Source organism: Malaya genurostris, chromosome 2 (genome assembly GCF_030247185.1).
Source record: "Malaya genurostris strain Urasoe2022 chromosome 2, Malgen_1.1, whole genome shotgun sequence".
Taxonomy (NCBI): Eukaryota; Metazoa; Arthropoda; class Insecta; order Diptera; family Culicidae; genus Malaya; species Malaya genurostris.
The window spans coordinates 35,636,895-35,660,602 of record NC_080571.1 but is presented as its reverse complement, the minus strand read 5'-3'; the positions used below and the strand labels follow the sequence as shown (position 1 = coordinate 35,660,602).

Sequence of the window (23,708 nt, the reverse complement as noted above, 5' to 3'; positions counted from 1 at the left end):
TTTGCAATATATCTAATAGTACACTAGAAGTAATCGGTCTCCATGGTGCTGTTTACAGCCGAATGCTAATCTCTGGCCGATGCGAGTCTCGGACCCGGCCTTCCTTCCTGACTATCGCCTGCCTGGCTGTCAGCTGCAGAGGAACTTGCAGCTAATGGGGGCAAACCGCCACAACCGAAGAGTCACATTTTGCATTCGCAGCATCGCAACCGCACACTACTCTGCCTGCACACGGATGCATGCATACGAGAACCGAACGCCGGTTGGTTGGTTGGTTGCCTGCAGGCCACAATCAGCGCACAAACCGTGCCTGTGGGGTGTCATATCATGGCATGCTGCTGATTCGCATGCAATACCAACGACAACGACAACAACAACAACAACAACGTCGTTGCTGGCACGGCGGAAAAGTTGAATGAGATTGTTTTTCGCCTTCCTTCTTCTGCACACCCGAAGAAGGAAATGAGATGCCAGGTTACGGCTGTCTTGCGGTGAATTTACGATAACTTTGACAAAATCGGACGCCTATGCAAAGTTAATTGAAACTTGAGATTGGTGTCGGGCGAAAACAGGTCCCCGTATCGGAAAACATCAACCTTTCCGCTAATTGTTTTACTTCTTGAAACAGAGTCAGTATGGATGCTGAGCTGCTCTACAAACTAGACGAGTAATTAAAATAACTCGTTTAACTGCAACAGATGCAAGAAATTTTCATCTAACCGAAACTGTCTAGTTTAATAAAATAGGTCATTTTTCGCATCCAGCCTGTAGCCTCTGGATAAGTTTTCAGGCTTTCTTCTCCAGTCCGGACTGTCGTACTGCACTTTGTTGAAACCCGTTACTGGTGTGGGTGATCGACAGCTTAACATAGTAATGTTTTGTTTTATTTTTTTCTTCATTTCTGTCTTTCCCTGCCGGGAATCTTCCACGAAGTTGTAGCATTTCTTGTACCTGATCGCCTCAAGGCTCCTCACTGCGCTGTACTGCCTATGCAAATCAAGTGCAATGATAGTAAATGCAGGGGCCTGCCGTGTTATTATTACTTTGTCAGTTCCTCTTTGAGTTCCAGCGAGAAAAGATCTACAAAAGCGAAGGCTGATGTTGCACCAATATTTGCACGGGTACAGTGCCGGCTGGATGTTTTCGAACGCACGTTATAGCGGCAGGTAAAGAAATTTGAGTTTGTGACGGTGACGTGAAATTTGAAGTTTGTACCAAACATAGCAGTATCAATCTTGCTCCTAGGGCTCGGATGCAACTCTCGCCCGTTAGCAAATTTATCTGGGGAGATGGTCCTGAATTTGAAGAGAGTTATTAATTTAATTATCCGGTTTATCAAATCTTGCATTACTGACGCTGGAGACGTAACTAAGTAGGCAACTAACTTTTGAATTACTAATTACTAGAACCTCAACGATGCGTGGATGATGTGCATTGTTTTGTCTAAGTGAGCTGATCTTTTGATTGTCAACAATGTTTTAGCCGATGAGAAATCGACTGCTTATTTTAAAGTTGTGACTCTCAAATTATGGGATCTGATACCCCATTGGAATTATCGCAATATTGATCGCATACTCGAATAAATATCAATAAAGTATATTCTATTCAGTATATTCAGGGGTTAACATTTTTGTGCTTATGGCTAAGGAGTGTATCGAAAATGAACTATCCACATACATTTGTGTTGTACGCATGTATTTGTGATGTTTTTTTATGCGCAGATCACAGCATACTGTGCGTTTGGCTGTCAGCTTTCGTTTGTTCACTTGTTTGTGCGGTTGAAACTCTGCGTTTTCAAAATGTCGCGTATTGAAAAGAAAGTGAAAATTAAGGTTCAGGACATATGTGCTAAGTGAGAAGGGTATTACTATGCGACAATTGGCGAAGCGGTTTGAAATTCATCATGCCAGTGTTAAAACCATCATTAATAAGTTTGGGGATGAGCTACCAGGAAGTGGCAGAAAACCCGGTTCTATCTACCCGAAACTAGACCAGAAAGTGGTATCTCTAATCATGAAGAACGAATCAATATCAATACGTGATTTGTCCAAAAAAGCAGGAACGAGTGTCGGAATGATCCAGCGTACCAAGAGGTAAAATCACTCCAGAAGAGATTGCTGCCTTTATATAAGAAGCATAAGACAACCTTCACTGTTTCGGTCGGATTTAGCGTCGGCCCACTATGCCAAAACCTCTCTCAATTGGCTTGCGGAAAAGGGTATAAATTTCGTTGAGAAAAATATCATTCCACCAAATTGGCCTGAGCATCGACCCATCGAACGTTACTGGGCAATCGTGAAGAGGGTCTTCAAGAAGTCTGGTAAGGCAGCTGGAAACATGCAGGAGCTCAAAAAAATTTGGGCTCAAGCGTCTGGAACTTGATGAAGAGCGTTCCGGAACTTGATGAAGAGCGTTCGATCAAAAGTTCGAAAATTTGTTAAGGAATAACTTAAATTTCATAGTTTAACCTCGTACAAAAAATGATCAATTTTTAGTTTGAATAAAATATCATTTTTTATCGTAATTTGAAAGAAAAATTTGTAGGTAGCTTATTTTTGATACACTCCTTATGTTACACATTATTTCGAAAGAACAACTCGAAAACAATAACTCTTATTTCAGTATGCCTTTGAAAACCATCATGTTTTGCAAAAAATTGAATTTTGTTCAAGTCAAGAAATATTCAGAATATATCTTGTCTTCAAGTGTTTTTGGCATGAGTTGTTAGTAAATATTTACTGAATGCCTAAATCTTGCAAAATCTCTGTAAATCATAGTTTCTCTTTCTCAAAGAGAAGTAGTAAAACATAAATTTTGTTTTCCATTGGGCCAGTCTCATATTGTATTCAATTGTATTGCAATGTTATTTCTCGTTGTATTTGTCATACTTCCGATCTCCTTGGGATATTACAACAACAGCAATAAAAAATTAGGAATTATGGTTATTTCGTCGAAAGTCATATCATCGAAAGGGTCATTTCACCGAATGTCATGGCGTCAAAAGGGTAAATTCACCGCATGAAAGGGTAATTTCACCGAATGATTCAATTAATAGTCTTAATATCGTGATTAGAATTGATTTAAAATAAAGACAAATAAAAAATTGTTTACTCCCGTTTTGTTGACCTAACATCTTACTTAGGTTTATTCGTGATCCTCAGAATACCCAATTCACAAGAAAACTTGCTTGCTTGATTAGTGTATTTACCAAGCCATTTTTTGTGATATTTTCCGATAACTTAGTTTATATGAAATAATAACTAATGCGGCTTCGCCACATAGTTTAGTCCATGTGCTATCTGGCCTGAAGCAAAGAAACCTAGCTTTGAGTAGACGGGGCAAACGAGGTGGATACAGGTTTGAACGCGAGAGGCCGCCGCTTCCGACGGCTGATAGGCGGCCAACTCAGCAGGCCTGGTCAAACCATTTTGAGACATAAGAATAAATAGATATTTTGGACGAATAACCTGAATTTGCAATTTTTTAATATATTTTGTTCTGTTTTTGAAATAACCTTTTTCAGCGAAATGACCTTTTCGATGAAACAATTTTCGGCGAAATGGATATGACCCGTTACCACAGTTGAAGTTGATTTCATATCAGTCGTTAGCGTTTTTTGCCGAAAGGCAATAGAATTGCTGAAAAAAACGAATTATATAAGTAATATATCATTCGACTCAGCTCGACGAGATCGAAAAATCTGTTTGTGTGTGACCCTGTGTGACGCTCAATTTTCCCGAAGAACGCTACTTGGATCAAAATACTTTGTCGTACCATGATTAAGAAATTCTGAAAATCATGGAACGTGTCTTTCCATGAGATCTGATCTATTATAAGTGATATTATGAGCAAAATGATTTGAATCATGATTTTTTTATGGGATTTACACTCAAAATCATCATGGGCATGGTCTGAGGAGAAGTAATATCTTATGATTTTCATTATTTCCTAATCGTGGTACAGGAAATGGATTTGTATCCGTGTACTATTGGGCCAGTCAGATTCGAAGATCAAATGGCTGTGACTTTTGGTTCCGGAGATATAATGGTATTAGTGACGTAGACGTACCCAAAACGCGTTGTTTTTTACCACTCAATTTTCTCAGAGATAGCATAACCGATTTTAACTAAGTTAGGATTGTTTGAAAGTTACTGTTGGGTAATTAAACAGATTTGAAGTTCAAATGGCTGTGTCACTTACGGTTCCGGTGATATAGCGGCATAAGTGACGTAGACGTCAAAACTCATTACCGGTCAATTTTCTTGTATATGGATTAACCGATATCGATAATTTTAGGAGCGTTCGAAACAAAAATTTGGCTGTGGGTCGATTTCAAAATTATGGCTATCATTTCAAGTTTCAGGTATACATAAATGTACAAATGACTACCCATATAATTATTTCATATAGTGTCCTTCCTCCCCGGAACTACCGTTAGGTATTACTTCGGGGTGGAAGGCTAGCGATGCTCAAAGCACCCTTCTCGGACTTATGTATCGTCATGGACGTCTACGTCGTTCTCTCCTACTTTTAGACCATTTACCACTCGACTTTGAGCCACTCGTTTCGCTACAGGGGATCGACCAGGAGGATGTCGAGTTCGGTCCGGCGATTCCGGTTGGAGCTTAGTTTCCGGTTCGCTGGCGCCTCGACGACCCAGGGCTGGTCTACGTCACGAACTACTCGGCTAATCCCCGACGATGGATCTAGTCTACACCGGCGAAGAATTCCCCGGCGATGGAAGTTCTTCCGTAACCGTCGCTTCCGATACCCGTGAACGGATCGATCGGCAGGATGCCTGGGTCGCTCCAATGATTCCGATTGGAGGATGGCTTCCGGTTCACTGGCGCCCCGACGATCCATTCCGGAGCTACGTCGCAATCTACTCGTCTAATCCCCGGCGAAGACTACACCGACGGAGAGTTCCCCGACAACAGAAAAACTCCCGAACCGACGCTTGTTCGCTGATCCCTCATAAGCGGCCGGCGGTCGTGGCTGCCTGTAGTTCTGCGCTCCAATTCCGCTGCAAGATGCCCGCGATCTGGGAGGTCGAGGTCGACACTGCGTTCCAGTTCTCCTCGCTGTAGCACATCCTCTGTACTAGGTTCTCTGGTGTAGTTTCTCTGCCACATACATCCAGTAGACCATTCCTTTGTGTCGCAAAGCGGGGACAGGCAAACAGGACGTGTTCTGCCGTCTCAAGCTCATTTGGGCAGCCAGGGCAAGCAGGAGATGCCGCGTGGCCGAACCTATGGAGGTACCACCTAAAACCCCAAGTAGCACATGTAACTTGTCAAAAAAAAATAAAAATGAAACAGATGCTGCATAATGGTCGCATGACAAACACGACGAAACAAGTCGTATTATGATTGTTACACTGGAGTCGAAATAGTGTTACGAATTGACATCTCATCATAGTTACAATAAGTTCCAACGTAACTAACTTTCACGACGTGCTCGCATTGACTGTTTTTAGTCGCCAAATGGTCACCATAACAAAATGTGTCCATGAAAAAGTGACACACTATTAGACAAAGTTAAGTAATGATTTCATATCGGTTACCGTATTCGTTGTGATGCAACAAAGAAATACAATTACAGTGTCGGTTGAAAGCTTTCGTACATTATCCCGGACAATAATATTAAATCAATAAGTAGAATAAGTAAAAAATTCCTTTAGTTTAAAAAATTGGCTAAAGTAAAATCTGCGCTTATACGCAAATTTTTTGCCGGCACATGTACGAAGCAAATTTGTTTCGTTTTGGGAAGTACATTCGCACTAGCAGAGAGAATATTTCTACACTTTGTCACGGCAGAGTATGCATGGAAAAACTTATGCCAATGGCTACCATTATGACTAGGGAATGAAAAATTCATTAAATTTGAAAAAAAAAGTGCGATTTTTAATTATTGCGATTGGTCAACTGTTTTAACTTTGGTATATGAAAAACTAATATTAATCACATAAAAGTTCTAACTGAGCACATTTCGACTTTTTAGCTGAAAATTACATATGACGAGAATAAAAATGTGAATATTATTTTGTATGTCGAAGTTCTGAAAAACAAAATATCGAAGGCGCGCACGTTTTCAATAAGTACAATGATCAACTTCACCATAAATATCGAATAGCACTAAGATTTTGAGTAGATATAGTGAGTTTAAAGAATATTGAATTCTATATTTTAGCTCTCATTATCGGATGCCAATTTTTGGTCGTAAATGTGGAATGTGAAAAACATCAACAAATTGTAACTTGACACAAACTTATATTTTCTGTTTCATTGTGACTGATGTGCGCGCTGAATCAAATCAAATATTCTTTACTGAGAAGTTGTTTGGCAACCCTTGGTAAGTCACACAAGCTCCGCCTCTTACGCTTTTCTGGTTACATAGCAGTTATAATGCACGTTGCAAAGTCTTCAACTTGTTCCATGAATTTGTGTCATATAAGTTACTGTCATTGAAGTGTAATAACGTGTGCTACTTGGGACAACCGTGACCTGTGAGGAACTGCGTCAGGCCAAAGTTTACTTCGGCGTGGGGTCTGTCGATCCATCCGGAGACTCTTGGAATGAGCCGATGTGTCCACCTGCTTTTGGTTGAGCTGTCCCATTTCCTTTGCCACTCGCGAAGGGAGACTTATAGTGTCCTATGATCACGTTCAAATGTAACACGCTTGATCTGCAAAATGTTGCCGAAAGTGTGACATAAACGCTGAAGCATGCATTTGTGAACCAACCGAATCAATATGCATAAATTTGTGTCAAAAATGAGGCCAAATTTGTGTCAGACTGTGTCGATGAAAGGGAAAGACATTATCACACCTTTAGGTGGATTAAGAATAGTTTTATTCTTAAACTGTTTCATGAAAGCTTATGATCAACAGTTGTTCGATTATTTATGTTCTGAAAATCTACCAGCAATTCAAATTATAGTCAAGAAAAAAATCATTCGACAATTCCATTGGCAGAATTTATTACCGAATTATAACATTTAAAAAGAGCTCCGGCGTAATAACACATCATGTTATCGTGACATAAAATCACCACGAATTTACATTCTTTAATGTAAAAATATACAATACATATACCAGTAAACAGGAGCTGACAACTGTAATAGAATCAATAATATGTAAAAAAATATTTAAACAAATTTCACCATTATTCTTATATTATTCACAGTCATATAACAAGTTATATTCTACAAAATGCCACACAATTTTACGTAATTGTGCCATTGTGTGTATATTGTTTTTCCAATTGCAATCGAAAAGCAGTCAAAATGACTTCCTTGAGTAATCTAATGTTAAACTACCCTGCATATGAAAGTACATGAAGAGACAGTCTAGCTGATTAGAAGCACCAAGCGTGCTTCGCTTTACTTGGCCGCCACAGCATTAAATTACAGTCCCATCTGTATGAAAACCCATCCAACAAAAACCGACACAAAGACCGCATCGCAAGTATATACTCACTTTCTGCTTTGCCGTCGGACGCTAATTTGAGATTTTGTTTTAGTTTCTTTTGCTGCCTATGCGGCACATCAGCGTCATCTTCCATTTAATGATTTTAATTGGTAAATCAATTTCTCCGGTTAGGAGTTGGCTACGAGTTCGAGTCCCGTTTCTGCGGTAACTTTTTCGCAATTTTCATTACATAGTTTTATTCGCATGCCATTTTTATAATCTGTTTTTCTCGTTAGATACATTGAAATCAAATTTGTAAGTAGCTCAGGACGGCTCTACGTCCTAACAAGGCTAAAAACAAATCATTAAAAGCATACACAAAACTCTAAGCCTCAAAGTTCACAAGTGTTTTTTTTGTATCAACGAAACTTAAATAAAAATTTTCACCCACAAAAATATCGCTGAAGAGATAATCGAAAGGGATAAAAGTCTCCGATGATGTTTCCTTGCTGAATTTCCACTACGCTTCAGTTCGACACCGAAGTGATTCGTGCAAGATTTAATTATTATACTTCTACCAATAAAAAATCGCTACTGAATAACTTCGCAGCTGAAAAAAATAATGGCTGCGATTTTCGATGCACATAAGGTGGTAAATAAGAACAACTTTATTTTTGTCCACAAATAATGATTTTAACGACGACAGGCTGCTGTAATTCCAACCGTTTTGTTTGAATTAACCCCGTTTGTTTGAATTGATTTATAGGAGTAACAGGAGCGCAGCACTTTGCATGTCTCGAACACACAGAATGCGCACCGTATGAATGGCGCGTTTCAATTGGCGTTAAGATACCCAGCGCTCCTGTTCTACGTATGATACTCAAGCTGAATTGGGTAATATTTTTTAATCAATTGCCTTTCTCATATAGAAAGGTTATGCAATCACCGTGAAAACCGACTTTTAAACCGAGGCCCGGAGGGCCGAGTGTCATATACCTTTTGACTCAGTTCGTCGAGTACGCAAAATGTCTTTCACCGCACTTAATAAATTTTTATTGTTTTGATCACAAAAACTAACTCAACTAATATAGTACGAAACATTTATATCTATTACATCAGTTATTGTAATAAGCTGACATCGTAGAGATACAAAAAAAAAAGATGTCTATTCGCAATTTTGAATGAGCATTGGACTTGAAAAAAATGTTTGCAAGGTAGGTGCCGCGTTTTTTAACAGTTTACTTGTCATTTGAACGGCTGAACAAATACCACAAATTAAAATGTGAACTGCACCCACCATAATCGCTAGATTCTGTCGCCCAGTCGTTATTTTCTATTCTAAAACTTAAAAAGAAGCATGTTGAATCCATATTCGAGATTATGGAACTATATTTTAGGAACGGGTTTCTTGACTAGATTTGAAGTTCGGAATTCTAAAAATGAGTTCAGTTTCAGAATTCTAGAACTGAATTCATGAGCTGATCTGGATTCCACATCTGATTTCGAAGCAATCTTAGGTTCCCAATTGAGTTTTTTAATTCAGTTCCAGTCATACTTCAGTATAGATGCATCGGTACCACTTTGAACGCGAAGCAATAATATTTAGTTGCAAAACTCACATTGACAGTCAACTAATACGAACGAAGTGTGAAAGAAGCAAGTCATTTTTGTTCGTATTCACGTCGTCCAGTTATGACTCTGACGGTACGCCCTTTTTCTTTTACTGGAAATGGGTAATCCGAACTGAAAAAATCAAATTAAAAAATTTAGGCCTTTTCTATAGAAAATACATAGAATCATCTTTTGATCGATGCTCTGAAGAATCCTAGTGTTATATACCATTCGACTCAGCTTAACGATGTCGAAAAATGTGTATGTGTGAATTTCCTCGGAGATGGCTGAACGAATTTTGATAATCTTCGGCTCCTTCGAAAGTCATTATGAGATCATATTGATTTAGTTCGGAAGGTAACCAATTAATCGATTCCTACAAATTGATTATGATATTTGGTTCCATTGAAATGATAATAGCACTAGTGAAATAATTAACCATGAAAGAGTTTGTTTAATATTTGTTACATCAGAGCCAATCAGTAGAGAATAAATTTTACATATCCGGTCAATCTGTTTATTTTACTGTTGCACTCATTGTTGTCGGGTCGAATGGACAAATTTTTGACAGCAGTTTGAAATGTTTTCTTTGCCAAAAAGCTGATGATATAGTTGCGCTTTTTGACTACCACTTTTAAAATCCAATGGAGTGGGGGTCAGATTTTGCAAATTGGATAAATCGTCTTCTTAAAAATTTTCCTAATTGTATTTCAAAGATAAATATTAGGACAAATCCAACGCTGTCGAATTTTGATATCACCAAGAAATTAAATCCCAGAAAAGCACAAATGCCAAATGATGCAGCAGTAGTAAGCTGAAAACCCAGGATATTGAAATGGAAGATAGGATGATGTCTCTAGCAAGTTTAAATTCGCTTTTGCCCACAAACTTGCAAGTGAGCTCATTAACTGGCAAGCTATTTGCATTTGCGAATCGAAATTTTAGATTATCGCGACAATGAAGACTTTGGACTTTGGAAACAGCAAAATTTCATCGAAATCAAAACGAAATATTTTTTCTTTGAAGTGCAATATACAACTTTCATTTTGAATTCTTATCATTATTTCAGATAAATCATATTTTTTTGGAAAGATAAGACAAGTAGTTTTGGTTACAGGCCAAGAACAAAACAAGACATAAGAACAGTTACTATGGGTCTGTCGGAAACCTTTGACAAACAATTAGTTTGAGGGAAAACTTTAAAGAGCACGATCATGACAAAAAATCAGGAGAGGCTATTTTGGATTTAACGATCAATATTAATGGTACATCCGCAGCCGAATTCCTGGTAAAACCGAGTTGAGTTTGAGTCAAGTAAACTATTTCAAAGTTAAAGTAAATCAATTTGTTTGATCGTTACTCAGTGCATAGAAGTGTGGAAAGTTAAAGATACAAGCTCAAATTATTTTGGGATCTCTTAAAGTGGATTCGCCAGAGTTAGCAGATGATGTGAGCATCTCAGGAAATTATATTTTAACGATTTCACATCATTTACTACTATGTACGATGTCACAGGAGAGTGTTGTGTAGTATTGAACAATAATTAAATCAGGGAAAATGTGTATGCCAAGATTCCGTACTTTCCCGAATGAATCTGAACCTGAAGACTCCAATCGCTGAAACTGCTAAAACAATTGAGTTAGCCACGATTAGCATAACTTGAAAATGAATCATAGAAAAGGGAGAATAGATCTAAACCGAATCAATCGGATATAAATTAATGTGCATTGTCGACAGAACAAATTAAATAGACTCCTTAGATACCACTATTTATGTACAACAGTTGCCAATTGTTTTCATTTTGAACATTGAAATGACATGACAACGACCGTCGGAACTATTATTCAAGCAAGCAAAAAATCACGTCTACATGTTACGTCTAAATTAATATAGTTTAAATAGTACTTCAATACTCTTCGAACATTCTGAAAAACAAAACATCACAAATCCGGGTCATAATGAAATACCTTGTATCCGAAACCCTGACTGATTTCATGCTAGGTTTTATTACCTATACGAAAGAGATCGTACATCCTCCATTATCCCATAAAGACCTGCAGGTACAAGCATAGAAACATTCTCTTGTGAAAAAACGAACTGAAAAATTAGGATCATACGACATGTGCGTGGCATGTTTATTCTGAGAATCGCTTAGTTATAAACAAAAATAGTATAGTTCTAAAGTTTTTATAGTTTCTCGAGATTTTTTCTTTCAACAATTATTCACATTCACAGGATTCTGCATCATTCATTAACTTGTAACACTTTGAAAAGGCCGAGTAAAACCATAAAATTCGGTTCTATCCTCAAACATTCACCCGTTACTTTGGTCAGAAGAAAGAAAAATACACAAATTTACACTTGAGACGCACCGCCACGGATACAACCGAATCGATCTGTCGACCGATAAACTTTTTTTTTGTTCTCCATATTCCGGATTCACCAAACAATTAGCGATGGCCTGTCAACAATCCGATGCAAATTTACCTGGCTGTCCTTCCATGCCAGTTATCGTTAATCACACCAGATTCATCCAGCGAAAAATATCAACGCACGGGCGCACGCACAGACTCCGCTGGCAGCGGAATTCAAAGTAGGAAAAAAAAAATCTTCTCGATTGATGTTACGAGCAAAAACACGCACACATAAATCGGAACCAGAAAGTAAGCAGCGCTCGTTCCTCCAGTCACACAGCGGTCGGCCATGTATACACACCTTTCGAGAACAACGAAGACGACGACTACGACTACGAGGGCTGCTGCTGCTGCTACTGGTGAGCTGTGTGACGTCAGGCTGGAACATTTTTTCTTCTGGGCTCACTTTTTACTCTACACTGCGGCCTGAATTGTTTTTTGGAAAACACTTTTCCCGGCACCAAAGCCGTCCGGGGCCGAACAAAACATATCACATCCGGTAGCCACTGTTCCGGGGTACGTACGGGTACAGGTTTCCGGTTAAAATTCACTAAGTAATTAACTAGTTTTTCGGTCCAAAGCGGAGACTAATTTACTTCTTTTACTTCCTCTGGCTGCTGCTCTTTGGGCGACTGAACACTTTTTTTTGACGTTTGCTTCTCACTGACAGACGGGGCGAGGCGAAATCGTGCAAAATGGCGAAAAGTTCGTCTCGTCACCGTCAGGGGTGCGTACGGTGACAGCAGACAATAATGCCCAAACATGGCCGGCGGTGTGTGGTAGTGTTTTAAACTGTCAATAGATGATGCTGTCGTCAATATGTATAAAATATAAGGCAGGTTTATTCTGAAGAAATCTGTTTTTTACACATTCGTAATTAAAACTGGACTTTCAATAAAAAGTCAAGTGATTCTTATGTGTATTTCATTGATTCCACTCGCTCGGTGCCAGTGTTTTGCCCTGACAGCCGATCAATGAAACGGTTTTGTAAATTTTGGTTTGCACACCTGCTCCTAAAAGAAAACGGGTGCAAAATAGTTGCCCGCGAATTGCCCCGAAAGTGCATTTTTTTCGTGCGGTGCAAATCAATGAAACACAGTGCACCGGATTTGATTGCCCGACTGCACGAAAAGTGCACGAATCGAGCAAAACACTCCACGAGTGTTCTCAATGAAAAACGACATTAGTTAGCTTATGAGTTAAATAGGGGAAAATTTTGCTCACTGTGCGATCGAGAAAGTTTCAATTAATTTCACATTTTTTCTAATAAAACGCCTATAAAATTAACCTGAGAATATAAAATAATAATTCATATTATTCATATTACTATTGAACAATCAAATTTTTTGAAGTATTATCAAAATTTATTATGTTGCATATTACAGTTTCTTGAAATGATTGTTTATCATCAATATAAATGCGCTGATTATGTTTCAGACATTTTCAATAAATTTTGAATGAAGAGAAACAAAACAATTTAAAAAAAATCAATCAATTCAATAGTTACTTAAACATAAACACGAATTACCATTTCGTACATATTTACTACCCGGAATCGCTACAAATTAACCACCTAGATTCCGAATACGCACACTTTTATTTTGAATTTTGAAACAAATGCACAGATAAGTGACCGAATTTCAATGAAGATTCTCAATAATATAATAGGATAGTTTAAGGCTGTGCACATTCGTCAGTTGAATTATTTTTACTTTCAGTTAAAAATTGACAATCGAGCAGTTATTTTGTAGTTATCATCCGTCAAACTTTAAAATGGACCGCAGTTTTAGTTAAATTTAGCTACTCGATAAAAATACCTGGCCGACTTACAAATTAAAATTGAAAGTTTAAATAATTCGCGAGATGGTCCACGACCTCAGTCAATTGTTTTTGAACTCTTCAAAAAAAATATTGTGATGTAATTATGGATGTGTGGTTCTAGACCAAAACTTAGTTGCTACGTTTCACCTCATTAGCTACCAGCACATCTTCATCACAGCAAACGTATGCGACGTTTGACATCTTCAACATTATCATTATTGGACACAGTAGAGAAAGAACGTTTTCGTGTTGGACTGGCCTTATTGGAGATTACAGGAACTCTGAAATCACACAATGGCGATCCTGCCAGGAGACGAAAGTTAGTTTGATAATCATAGCAAGTTGACGAAAAATTTTCTTAAGAAAAACGCAGCATCTAGCACAAAAACAGAATAGGTAAGAAAATGAATGTAACTTAATTATACATGGGAAAACAAAACGAGCATAGTTGGTCATTTTAAATGACGACCTCGATTTGGAAGACATTTTATAGCGGATCGGGACGACCGCTGAGAAAAATTTGGACGCGGACCGAGACGGCCGTGAAGAGTTTTAATGCGGATCGGGACGACCGCTGAGAAAAATTTTTACGCGGACCGGGACGGCCGTGAGGAGTTTTAGTGCGGATCGGGACGACCGCTGAGAAAAACCTTTACACGGACCGGGACGGCCGTGAGGAGTTTTAGTGCGGATCGGGACGACCGCTGAGAAAAACCTTTACACGGACCGGGACGGCTGTGAGGAGTTTTAGTGCGGATCGGGACGACCGCTGAGAAATTTTTTACGCGGACCGGGACGGCCGTGAGGAGTTTTAGTGCGGATCGGGACGACCGCTGAGAAAAAACTTTACACGGATCGGGACGGCCGTGAGAAGTTTTAGTACGGATCGGGACGACCGCTGAGAAATTTTTTACGCGGACCGGGACGGCCGTGAGGAGTTTTAGTGCGGATCGGGACGACCGCTGAGAAAAATTTTTACACGGACCGGGACGGCCGTGAAGAGTTTTAGTGTAGACGACCGCAGAGAAAATTTTTTACGCGGACCGGGACGGCCGTGAGGAGTTTTAGTGCGGATCGAGACGACCGCTGAGAAAAAAATTGGACACGTATCGGGACGGCCGTAAGGAATTGCAGTGCGGGTGGAGACGTCCACTAAATAAGTATTAAATTTTTGGTTTTAAATAAAGATAATAAAATCAAATTTATAATTTATTTTCTAAAAAAAATATTATCCTGAGCATCTACTTTATTTGGAGATGGGGAAGGATGTGTGGTTCTAGACCAAAACTTAGTTGCTACGTTTCACCTCATTCGTTTCACCTCATTAGCTACCAGCACATCTTCATCACAGCAAACGTATGCGACGTTTGACATCTTCAACATTATCATTATTGGACACAGTAGAGAAAGAACGTTTTCGTGTTGGACTGGCCTTATTGGAGATTACAGGAACTCTGAAATCACACAATGGAGATTGTTCTTCATTATTCAAACCTGATCGCCAGATTTCGGATGTCATTTTATTCTGGATTTGAGGTTCTTGTCCCTCCGGAAACAGCTCATTGTTTTACACAAGTATTCTCCACGACTAAAAACCTGTTTGGTGGATAAATTCCGGTGCAGTTTTTGACAATCTATTGTCAGAACCGAAACCCGGAACTCCGTCACAATTGTGAAATGTTTTTGCGGCCATTAAATAGCCATGCCTACAAGTTCAAATAGACTGTAGAGGATGGAAGATGTCATAGGTCTCATGACATTTTCTTTCGTGAATGTCGCCGTTCGCTCTCATGGGTAGCTGTTCTATTCTCTTCAGTCTGAGAATGGCTAATCGCAAAAAAATATGCTCTTCCCAAATTCAACAACTTTCGAGAGACAGTCACCAACAAGGATCAACGTTGAAATTAGTTTTATGTCGATTCTTATGAGGTGTAGTGAGACATGCACATGCAAGTTTTGCTCCCCATTGCAGACGTTTTTTTTGGTATCCTTTTGTGTTTTGTTTCTCTTCACTCCCGCTGAAAGGAAGCGGCTCGGTGAGAAAATCAGAGTAAATCCTTTCTTTGACTTCCAGAGTTTGGATGGTAGGTTTGTTTTGGCAGCTCGGGTGTTTTTGCTTTATTTCTAGCTGGTTGATTTACTTCAATGCACTTTCTCGATTAAACAATTAAACGCCATTTAGCATGAACTAGAATTGTAAAAATAACAGGAGCGCAAGATGTTTTGTTTCTGCGTCAAGATTTCTTGTATGTGCGTCATACCAGAAAGGCAAAACTGTGCGCTTCTGCTACTTTGTGTATGAAATCAAGTAAATAAAAAGTAAATTTCTTTATCATCTTCATGAACAAGCTTTGTGATTGCATTTTTATCATACCAATTATCTGCTGAAATTAAACCGATAATGAAAATATCGTCGTTTGTGCTCAATCTATCGCCACAGAGCGGTCACAGTGGATATGACAGTTCAGTTATCAAAATGTCGTGACATTTTGAGCTCATGACATCCACGAAAACGGTGACCGAAAGCGAATACAGCAGCTACCTAACCAGCATTTCCGTACACTACCACAAATTGAACGTTGTGGCTTTGACTGCTGTGAGAGAGTGCGACAGAATGAGCTGCTCTCAATATTGCTGCCGTGTGTTGTGGCTCTCATGATTGCACCAAGCTCTCGTGTCATTGCGTGTTGGCTACTGTTGATTGTAGCAGCTGAGCGTAGTGTTGGCAGTGACTGTCTTATGCTTGGCGACAGTTTAAAAAAATGTCAAATTTTCGCACCCTTGGAACCAACTAAACAAAATTGAAAGCCTGTGCTCCTGTTACTGCTGTTGATGCAATCCAAGTAAAATGGGAAGTAATATTTTTCAAATAGTATCATAAAAATATTTTTGTGATTGATTTTTTATTTTTGTTATTATTATCAGTATAATCATTTGTAATCACAGTACGTATGTTAACATTATTTACTGTTTTAAGACAATATTATTACACAACCGGTTGCTGAAATTTTATATACGTCGCGAAGCATAAAATTCCAATATATGCCTTTTCAAATAAACTTATATCCGTTGAAATTCTTTTATTCATTCTGTCACACTACCGTAAAGTAGCTATGATTATATAGCAATTATATATACCTTATGATAAAAAAAGAACCGGAATTTTCATTTTCAAATTCCCGCACTTGTCCAATCGGTAAACTTTTGGCAACACTTTTATACACATTCTGTCAAATTTTGACGCATATCGTACGATTAGTTTTTGTTTGGCGTCTATACAAAGAAGTTGAAAAATTTTCGTGTGGCGATTTTTATAATGGATGAAAATTTAGAACAACGTGCGTGCATCAAATTTTGTGTTGCAAATGGATTTAAGTGTTCCGGATGTATGCCTGAGTAAATTCGATACCATAAATCGATTGAAGTGTTTTTTTATGGACGATCTAACATTGTGTTTCACTATTAGAGGCGTAGGTGTGCAAGGATGACGATTGCAAATTTATCTGTCAAAATACGAGAAAAAAATTTCCGCTTGTAAAATCAATTATTAATTTATTTACAATTTCATTTGGTCATGCAAAATATTCATTCATCAGATATTTCCGCAACACACAAGATTCGGTTTCAAACAATGAAAATTTTCAGTTCTGGTTTCAGTCTATGAGAAAATATTACGATGATTATTTTCAAAAGGATTCATTCATTATGAAATACCTCTTGAAATATCGTCCAGATGCGCAAACTTAACTAAATAAGTGTTATTAGAATGAGAAATAGCTTTTTAGTCAACATATCATCTTATAAAAGGCGGGTGGGTAATGTCAGAGACATAACTGGATGTCGTGAATACGAAAACAACTGACATGTTCCTCAACACTTCCGAATATCAATTAGATGATCAATTGTATGAAATTGTATGTAGAATTTGAAACGATGCACCTAAACTAAAGTACAGATTAGTTACATTTAACATTCTGAAACACAAATATTATGAAATAAGCAGTATAGTTCTTTATAATAAAAAAATGGTGGCTCTGAAAAGAACCTTTTATGAAAGCGTTTGTGATGGAGAGTGATGAGTTGAATTCGAATTCCGATGGATGCCGCTGACTTCCGTCATCTAATTCCAGGCTGAACTGTTGTACGTGGGTGCGATACTGATATGGTTGGTGTAGGTGTAGCGTTTACAACCGATTATAATCTTCCAATAAAGAAAACATTAATTCTCTCCACCTTTATTTTTTCATCATTGCAAATGACTGGCAGCTGTGACGTAATCGTTCTTGTCGGAAGCGAAACTAGCTTTGCAAACGACACAAAATACATCTGCTCGCAGTGGCGATAGAATCCAAACTGATCCAATTTTTGTTAAGAGCTTTCTTTTTACGTGATTTCGTTTGTAGCTTTTTCACTAATGGGCGGTCCTAACGGCTATAAAAATAGCCGCATACAGAATTTTAATGTCGATTATTTCATTTCGAATTTGCATTATTTATTGAAAGAAACTGTCAATATGCTGTAGGGATTCGTTTCTAGCATTCAGAAGGACTAAATTGAGGAACACACTACGATATTCAACACTTTTCGGAACATTTTTCTCGAACGATTTGTTGTACAGAAGTATATATTTTGTTCTCTTCCTCAGAACGCGTTCTGATTGGCTGGTGTTGACATGGGTCAAATCAGACAAGTTTTTCAATAGTGTACTATTGAAATACTTCAATGCTTTTGCTATACATGTTTAAGTTGAAAAATTTCGATATTGGTAGTTAGATTATATGAATCCTTTCACAGATCACTGAGCTATGAGCTTTAAAAATACGAGAAAGGCAAACGCGCCTTATGAATTATCCTCTTTGATACTAGTTTGTACCAAACATTTCAGAAAAGTTTAATTTTGAATTATTTGAGATTATGTCACACAACTGATAATTTTATCATAAAATTGTGATCATATTTCCGATGGCGTGTAGCAAAAATTATGTTGATTCGTTAGATACAACAGGAGATATTCACGATCAAAAACTTATCACTCTCTCAGAGGGTAAATTTTGAAGAGGTACCCCATAGTAAAGTAAGTCGTATTCACATGCACCGAACCCAAAGCGCGTCGAAACCATGGCTTAAACCAACAGTTTAGGCTTCCAATTAACTCTCCACTATACTGGGTCGATTTGGCTCCCTCGGACTATTCTAATCTGAAAATTTACAAGATAGCTCCTCAGTAAAACAAACTAAGTAAAGTAAGTACTTTTCGGACACTGCAGTGCACTGGAATGTATCGACTAGCGATGGATTGCATAGAGTAAAATTTAAAAAATATATAGAAAATTGTTTTTTTTTGTCATTTTCGAAGAATTTACTTCCCAACTCTCGTAGTAGTATATAACATATATAACATTCATAGATCCTTGATAAACAAGGGGCATCGCGAGCTCTATTATCAGTAGCTACTTGACAAACAGAAAACTATTCGTGTCCATCGAGAGCGACTGTAGCAATCTTAATGCCATAAACATTGGAATGTTACAGGGTAGCAATATAGGACCACTATTATTTCTTTCGTATATTAATGATAAAGGTAATCTGCAACTCACAGGGACTCCGGGGTCACTTGCCGACGACACATCTCTATTTTATCCTAGCCATGCTTTTGCTATACATGTTTAAGTGGAAAAATTTCGATATTGGTAGTTAGATCATATGAATCCTTTCACAGATCAAAAAAAAAAAAAACAATGGAGAGCGATTTAAGTATTTTAGATCAATATTTTAGTGCAAATTTATTGTCCTTAAATCTTATAAAAACTAAATATATGATTTTCCGGTACATAAGGAAAATAATACCAATCCATTGTCATCCTAAATTGGGACATTATATTATTGAAAAAGTGGACTGTTTCAAATATTTGGTTTTTTTTAACCCACGTTAACCTGGATTCACCATATTAAATCTATTGAAAAACATGTGGCATCCTACTGCGGTATTTTGTGGAGGATCAAGTCATATGTTCCTAAGCGCGCACTTCTAAACTTTTATTTTGCTTACATCCATTCACAGCTCATTTATTTGGTATCGGTGTGGGGTCGCACCGCTAGCTCTCATCTAAAAAAAATTCAAACTCTACAAAACAGGTGTCTCAAAATCATTTTCAATAAACCCCTACTGTTTTCAAGCTTATTGTTATACTCCGATAATACCCATAACATCTTACCTCTAGCATACTTATGTGATGTTCAAACATTACTGTTCGTTCATGATATCCTACACAGCACCTCAACCCACCATAATTTGCAGTTTCCAACTTTAACTCACTAAGTCGAACTAGCCGTGCCTTATTCGGGGCTAGACGGAAGTATCATTTCAAGCATAGACTGGACGAGATATTTAATTAATGTAGTTCCTTAATGTATTAATGTATTACTTGTTTTACAAACTGTCAACAGTAATTCATTCTTGTATAATTTTCTTTTAGTTAGCCTGTATCATTTTGGATCCCTTAAAAGGAAATCAATTTCACTGGGATTCCGCAAAGCAAAGCAAAGTCTTGGCATTACATTCCTTTTGTGGAATTTGGCCTTTCTGTTTCAACAGACTTCGCAGCCGATTCTTAGTGTATAGAATCATTGCATGGCTAGTACTATGGATCCTACTGACACTAAGAATCCTTCCAGGTCGGGGCTCGAACATACGACAACTGGCGTCCTATGCATTGAACCGCCAACCCGGGACGTTGGGATTCCGCAATATTTATTAATAATGTTTAATTGCACATCATGAAAATACAAACATCTACGATTTTCTTATTATATTTATTGTAACGTAAGACTTTCTTTTAGTAGTATTTTGCCAGATTATTTTTTTTTTGAGCTGAGATTAGTTTGCGTCCACTACCAGGGTGCTTCACAAATTGAAACTCTGTGGGAGAGTGTGGTGGGCAAAAAAAAAAGAAAAAAAATAAAAGAAACAAGTGCAATTTTGAAAATTTCACTTTTCCTGAACTAAAACCAAAACTCACGTTCGAGTTCCTTGACCTACCAACGCCGCCTCCAGCCCGAATCGTTGACCCATTTTCCGAGTTAAATCTGCTGTACCAGTTTCTCCATACGGAAAACCCACGCTCCGTCGCCACTGTCATTCCGTTTCGTATAAGGTAAGGTAACCATTTATCACTTACTGTCGGTTCATTCGGTTCATTCAAAGACTTCCCACGTCCATCGCGGTCGACTGGCGGCGATCGGTATCGAGAGCGGTATCGGAACGGTGAAACAAAATAATTCCGAATGCAGTTTTCCAACCAATACAGGTGACGGTTGATTGAACCTTTGGCGCGCATGCATTTCTCACGGGTCGTATCTGTCGGTGCATGGGAGGGATTACCTATTTGGGTTAACAGTAATCGAATTACCAACAGAGACGCAGCTCCGAATGGCAGCGGGAAAACTGCATCAATCGATGGAATTCTGTCAGACGTGACCAATCTTGCGGTTGGGTTCTAATTTTCGTCTGACCCATTCGAGCGGATACAGTTATTTGGTCCAATTCGCACCTGTGACTCCGCGCGGAAGATCACGATCAACAGTAACCAGCAGCAGCAGCAGCAGCAAAGTCAAACGCGCAAACCAATGTACTTAACGGCCACAGAAAAATAAGGTTCACGAAGCACGCCCGATATCGGACAAATAAACAAAAGTTGGGAACTGGTTATTGAATAATGTGGTGTAAACAAACTCGGTTTGGTGTAGGAAATGTTTCGTTTAAATGTATGAGTTTGTATTGACTATAATGAATCGATTTGATCAGATTGTCCTATGATGGAAACAGAAAAAATCTTCAGTTTGGCGCACTTACCGAATCCACCAACAGCCTCGTCCAAAGCCACTTAATCATTGAATTTGATTGCTCAAATTACGTTGATTATTGACATCCAATTGACGCGAGCTGATTTAATTTCGCGATCATCAATTAGTAACTTATAATTTGGCAAGAACTTCGATGTGGTAGCTTCTAGCCGCATAGCATTCTTCAAAAACACATTCCATTCCAATCATATCTCGATTCATAACACCGCTCCGAACTGATCGTCCTCCTATCCGAGCTTTGGTCCACAGCAGTATTGGTGAGGCATTCGAGCCCCCTTCGGTTGCTCCCCTGGCTTCGTCCGGGCGTTTGTTTATGCGCGCGCGCACACCTTCGGACTCGATTGCATACCACGACGAAGGCTCGCTACTTACCGATCGCGGATCATCGAATCGAACCGCTCGGCAGTAGATCTCCAACGTTCGTGACGATCAGTCCGGTCGGGATTTCAGTGCGTACCTGTGTGTGAGTTTTAGTTTTTAGTGTTTCTGGCGGGAGGGAGGTTGGTCTTCCTGGTGGGTCTCGCTGTTCTGTTGAGGCTTCGGACCCTTCAGGGTGCCACGGGTTGTTTGCTGTAGTCTCCCTGTGTGTGTGTGCGCGCCTGCGTACGTGTTATTTTAAACAAGCGGATATGAGATTCCTCGGAGAAAGCTACTAGTTCGGGACGAGACTAAAATCATGTAAACTTTAGAGCTACCTTTTTTGGCGCTTCCTTTTCTAACGATTTGATAGTCCTACCAATTACTACTAGCTACTCTCCGCAGCTGATATCCATTCCGGCTTGTGGCATTCGTTCAAACAAGCATGTAGCCGAGTGAAAAGTGTTGGAATTCAATGGACTGATTATCCTTTATCTTGGATCCGTATGGAAGTGGTGGGAAACGAATGCGAATTATTGCAGTGCAGTGGTGCGGAAACGGAAAATAGCTTGTTTGGAAAGCTTACTACTGGAGAGATGAAAAAAATGTTATATGCGAAAATTTTTTTTACCATATTCTCGTTCACAGTAAAGAACATCGTTGTTTTGGGGGCAACTGGATCGAGTGAGTGATTCGTGGTATGTTATTTGAGTGGAAATAACAATTACATTCTTCTATCTAGTGGTACGATTAGTGAGTGATTGGCAGGGTGTGGGCAGCTAAAGTGAAGGTGAAGTGAATTTCCGATTGAAAAAAAAAGCCGGAAACGGCAGATTAAGCAGGCACATTCCGAGTACATTTCTGGAATTGGAGCATTTGTGCTGGAACCCTGTATTATTTGTAGGCACGTTCCCGACGGAGACGGCAATAACCGACACGGAATTACGGTGAATTTGCATAACTAAGAAGGTAAGTTCCGGAACGATTCCTCGAATTGATGAACATTTTGTTTCATGTTCAAGCTTGGGCATTCGTAGTACACAAAAGCACGTACTTACATTTCCATTTGTTTTGAACTGAAATTTGTCGTAACTGGGTTACTAGAACTTGGGTCCTGACTAGTTATAGTACACAACAGAATATTATATAGTATGAGATTACTATATAAATTTACTAATGTATTAAGTTTAAAAGAACGTTTCGAATCAACAAGCATCATGAACGAAAAACTGTTTGTGGAGTGTTTGCGTTTCCCAAGCACAAACGGCAGTTTTGAGCTCCAAGCTAAACATCTTGAAACCAGCCGGAAGTTTGGTTTGGAACTTAAATTTCACTTTTTCCGAAACGTTCTCTAGTTTCTTCAGTGAAATAAACTGGTCTGTGAGGCTGCCGAACACTGTATCAATGCGGAACTGTTAATTCTTCTTTCATCAAAAGGGGAAAAAATCTCTTCAAACTAGTCACTCGTAGTTCCTTTATACGATTCGTCATCATAGGGCAGTTTAGTCTAGCCCTTCAAAACGAGTGCAAGGCTGATGATTCTTTCCATGTATCTTTGATTTAACGTACCAGGCTGCGAGTACAAACCGAGGACTGCACCTTGATACGAGATTCTCGTATAACAGGGTTTCATTTTGAGCGTGGATTAAAAATATTAATTATCATCTTCTTCTTTGATTATTTTTGAGTCCTCTGTGGAGTGACGTTTAAGTATTTTTTTCATCCTGCTGTCTCGAAAAATATGGTGAACATTTTCATAAATTTGAAAAAAAATATATTTTCAATTATACCAATGTGTTTCTTAAGCGAATTACAATATTAAAAATTTCGTATACTGGGTTTCCATTAGGGGGAATGCTTGGAATCTTTTGTTGTACTTTTGTGTTAGCTCAGTTCTGCACAGTTCGAAAAAATCTTGTGAATTTTCATTTCATAAGATGCACATGAATGGAGCGACATATTTCACACAAACTTATATTCAACTAGTAAAAAAAGTGTGTAATTTGAAAATTATATGACTTGAAATCGAGGGAAATAAAAAACAAAAGATCGATAGCAACAGCGCGACTTGAACCGAAAAACATTAAATCACAAAGCACGCCGTTAATCGACTGAGCCACAGAAGCACATTTTTGCTTGATGAATAATTGATACATATAAATACATACATCGGCACTTGATAACCGAATGCAAATTATACTCGGAGCCGTTAAAATTCTGTACAAATGAAGTAT

General features: G+C 38.5%; 2 protein-coding genes across 14 annotated transcripts in view; one reads left to right on the top strand and one right to left on the bottom strand.

The window, feature by feature from the left end:
* LOC131433051 (segment polarity protein dishevelled) overlaps nucleotides 1–12,060 on the bottom strand; it is a 30,158-nt gene extending 18,098 nt beyond the window's left edge. For 6 of the 9 annotated variants that reach the window (XM_058599786.1, XM_058599791.1, XM_058599792.1 and 3 more), the window contains exon 1: nucleotides 11,735–12,060. The gene's annotated coding sequence lies outside the window, so the exon portion shown is untranslated. Of the gene's footprint in view, nucleotides 1–22; nucleotides 1,116–11,030; nucleotides 11,160–11,506; nucleotides 11,715–11,734 lie in introns of those variants that run through there. The other 3 variants (XM_058599787.1, XM_058599789.1, XM_058599788.1) reach the window with 3 other exon arrangements.
* A 9,449-nt stretch (nucleotides 12,061–21,509) lies between these two features.
* LOC131433188 (uncharacterized) overlaps nucleotides 21,510–23,708 on the top strand; it is a 132,827-nt gene continuing 130,628 nt past the window's right edge. The window contains exons 1-3 of one of the 5 annotated variants that reach the window (XM_058600080.1): nucleotides 21,514–21,580; nucleotides 22,123–22,158; nucleotides 22,217–22,443. The gene's annotated coding sequence lies outside the window, so the exon portion shown is untranslated. Of the gene's footprint in view, nucleotides 21,631–22,122; nucleotides 22,444–23,708 lie in introns of all 5 variants that reach the window. The other 4 variants (XM_058600077.1, XM_058600078.1, XM_058600079.1 and 1 more) reach the window with 4 other exon arrangements.